The following is a 4,355-nucleotide window of genomic DNA, read 5'->3' as shown; positions in this document are numbered from 1 at the left end:
CTGATTGAAGAGCTTATCATCTTCTATGACCATTTTTTTCGAGTTTTATTATCACTTTCTGTTTCCTTAGGTGGATCCTCGATTAAATGGTCTCCCATGTCAATGTTGGACACATATCATCGAATAATCTGTTTCCATTGAATATAATTCCTTTTTCCCAATAACTTTCGATCAGTGATTTTGGTGGAGGAAGTGACAATTTCAGTCACCATCTTTTTACTGTCCTCTGCCATATTGTCTAGCAATCGACAAGGTCAAATAACTCACAACTCCACAGATTCACAACAACCTCAACACCAAACAACCTAAGCAAACACAAATGCACCCCAATCTCAAACAACCAGAAAGATTTGAACCACTTTCTTGTAAAAGGAATCACTAGGAACAGCCGATCAGAGAGAAACTAGAGGACAGATTGCTAGCCACCGGAAAGAGTAAAGAAATCACATCATCGAAGGAAGCAGAGGGATTGTGTCATCGAAAAATCGAGATGAACAGAGAGGAACCAGAGGAGAGATTACAGAAATGAGTAGAAAAAGGGGATAAGTTAACTAGAACAGAACCAGCATTCGCTAAAAAGGGAGAGGCCGAGACCAGAAGTCGTCGGAAAGAGAGAAACCAAGAGCAGACGTCACCGGAGATAACAGAGAAGGCCGAGGTTTCGTCGAAAAGATTCAGACGTCGTCGGAAAGAGAGAAACCATGGACAGAAGGTTCGTCAGAATCGCCGGCAGCCGAAAAACAGAAACGTAGCAATGGGTTTTACATCTACAGAAAATAACGCTGCAAATTTTGAGGCAATGGCTCACACTTATAACGTTGCTTTATTGTTTACGCGATTTGAGGTGATTCATGTTTACGTTATTTTCCATTGTTTTTACTTTATCTCCTTTGTGCTCTTTTTTCAGATATCTTGAAACAATGGAACATATTTTATCTTCTCAAAATGCATAATATTCTCTCATGCTTAGCCTGTTTCTCTTTGAAGACTTTTTGTCAGGAAAGTCTATGGTTAATGTCGATTTTGTATCCATCTTCTCCATACGGAAATAATATTGGATAACTTAATGTCATAAAGCTTGGATGCAAGTCAGAAATTCTTTGAAGACCCTTTTTTGAATGATGAACAATGACATCTTTTCCAGTTTTTGAAATTCCAATATCACCGACAATTAAACCCGCAATTTTAGATGCATTTGGCAAATTGTATTGTCTTCCATCCTTTTCCCTTTTCATTTTTAACCGCAGATGCACATCTCTAATATCATTCCAATGGATATGGTCCCTAACAGAATGAAAACTTTTAACCAATTCATTGTTCGCATCAAACATCAATTGCAATTCCTGTACTAATTCCCTGTCAACAGTAGCATCAACTGTATTACCCCATACAGAATTTAATCTATGATTGGTTTCATACTCTGTGTCATAAATATAAAGCTATGCAAACTGAGGTTTCCTTCCTTTAGGTGGAAGTAACGATCCTATTCGGTGGTAATTCTGTCCGCAGAGTTTGAAAACGTATGGACCATCCCCTTGGTTAATCTCATGGTCAACATGCCCTCCCATTGATGTAAATGAGAACAATGAATTGTATATTCTTATTTTACTCCTGAAACTAATCCCTTTGTTACCACTGGACATATCCAATAAGCCTTTTAATGGTTCTACCGGTTCTTTCAATAACGGCAACTGAACTTTGCCATCCATACAACATAATGAAAGCAAAGGGATCGTTGGCTCTTGGTTCTTAATAGTTCACTCTTCATACCACATGACTGATCCACAATGAATACACTTGTAGGATGGTTCACCAAAGTTCCAGGACTCTTTTTCCACTGTGCAAAGAAATAACATGTTGTTTTTAGAAAGTAATTGACATGTTCTGTTAATTTAGAAATTTAGAATGACATTTTTTTTTACTAAGATTAATACTTGGGTTAACATTTAAATATGTATAACTAACAATGTGACACTTGTTACCTCTTTCTGTCGAGCAAGATTTTGAACCTCTATTTGTCTTCGATAAAGATTTCTTTTGTTTTTTCAATGTCAAAATTGTTCAGCAAAGATCTGCACCTTTATTTTTGCAAAATAATGAAATAACATTATGTTTTTAAGATATAACAAACTAAATGTTTAAACATATGTTGTCAGATTCAGGCCTCACGATTGTATTGCCCTCCACTCGTAATTGGAATATTAGAGTCAGGCTCTGTACACGAAGAAGCACCTAAAAAACATAGATTTAGTTAGTCAATTCAAGTTATCATAATCTAAAAAATATAGGTAACCACTAATATAATATTTTTTACCTCTGTTCCTTTTTAATACGGCATTCTCTCAATTTTATTTTCCTCACGTATCTCATTCACATTTACAGAAGCATTGGAAGAACTTGTTCTGTGTTTGATACACATTGTTTATGTTCTTTAGATCTCTCATCTGAATTTAAAAATAATAATAACAAAATTAATACTATACCATACAACAAATTATATAATTTGAAAGCTTAACCAAAAGGCCCAAGCAATAATTAAATATCTCATTTATATTTAAAGAAGCATTTAAAGAAATTATTGGATCTTTCTTTGTGTTCGATACACAAGTTTTATGATTGAGACTATATTACACAACAAATTATATCATTAAAGACAACAGAAATTGATTTACTCAACCATGTAATATACAAAGTATTTGTATGACTATACCAAAATAAATGAGGTGGTTACTTTTGTTGGATACTTTATTATGGATCATTTTGCTATGAAATTCATACGTCAAAACACCAATATATAGTTCATAAAAAACTAAAAGAACAAAGACATAGACTAAACTCGTTTACTCTTTAATTAAATAATTATATGAAGTTCTAATATTAAATATAACTTTTTTCTTTTTAGCGATTGACTTTTTGACTCGCTTTGGAATTCTAGGCCTTTTTTAGTTCCATATAAACATTCTCAATTTTCTGTTCTCCTTGCATACTTTTATTCTAAAATCAACAATGCTTATTTGTCCAGAATCATATGCCAATATATAGTTTTCAATCACTCGCAAATATAATTCCTGAATGTATGACTGTATAGCTGTTGCGTCTTCTTCCGTAAGAACCATTTTATAATCTTGCACCTGACCAAAACAAAAAATATATTGTGTTAACTGCATTCCTTTTTTCACCTCTGTCGAGGCTAGATTTTTATAATTGTATGGAAAAATTGATAACAAATGATTTACTTTAGTTTTTTATGTAAACTTATGGATGGACAAATATTTTATTAAAACTTTATAACATAGAATAATATGGTCTTGCAGCAAGATTTGAACCAAAACAGAGTTTCATATGTTACAGCCACACATTAAAATAGCTCGGCAACATAGAGATTTCCAAACAAAGGAAACATTTATTATCATAAATATGAATAAGCTGTTGGTTCGGCAATGGTCTATCAGAAGTATATCATCCATTTGTTGGTTGGACAACTGAGAATATAATCAATTTTGACATTAAAACGAAAAACACACCTGCATTTATTACAATCATACTTATATTATGGTATTCTTGTTAACTCATCACAATTTTACAGGCGAATTTTATATTAATAAATGATTCATATATTAAATTTTGACCTCATGGAAACCTTAATTGATTACAATTCCAATGAAAAATTATGATTAACCATAAAGTTTTGAATTTGTTCTTTATTGGTTTTCCAATAATTTATATAAATATTTTCACAAATTAGGATCGTCAAATTCACTTGCATAAAAAACTTGAGTTATATGAATCTGATATTACAATAAATATTCGATTTAACAATTGTATAATAATAGGTCACAAAAAGAATATATTTATTACCTTTAATAGGAATCACACTGTAACTATAAGGAGCAATCGTTTAATCCAACTGTATATATCTACGTTAACGAACAATAGAATAAAGATGTAAGAGGAATACAATAGTAAGAAGGATGTAAATATTATTATGCATAAATTATTTAAGAAACAAAAGTAGTTGTAAATATTATTATGCATAAATTATTTAAGAAACAAAAGTAGTACGATATAAAGGAAAAAGAAGATGCAAACCTTAAAGTAGATCAAACACAGCATATATAAAATAATAATAGTCTAATGTTCAAATGAACATCTCTCTCTCTCTCTCTCTCTCTCTCTCTCTCTCTCTCTCTCTCTCTCTCTCTCTCTCTCTCTCTCTCTATATATATATATATATATATATATATAGTAATGTTATTAATTTCAATAACCAGTCAAACACGATATTCTATAATATTTATAATGTATGAGTCTATTGAAATTCACATAACTATGCATATATGTATTTATAAATGCCT

The sequence above is a fragment of the Pistacia vera genome, unplaced genomic scaffold (assembly GCF_008641045.1).
Source record: "Pistacia vera cultivar Batoury unplaced genomic scaffold, PisVer_v2 Contig320, whole genome shotgun sequence".
Lineage (NCBI taxonomy): Eukaryota > Viridiplantae > Streptophyta > Magnoliopsida > Sapindales > Anacardiaceae > Pistacia > Pistacia vera.
The sequence above is the reverse complement of the archived record's forward strand: the minus strand, read 5'-3'. Positions refer to the sequence as shown.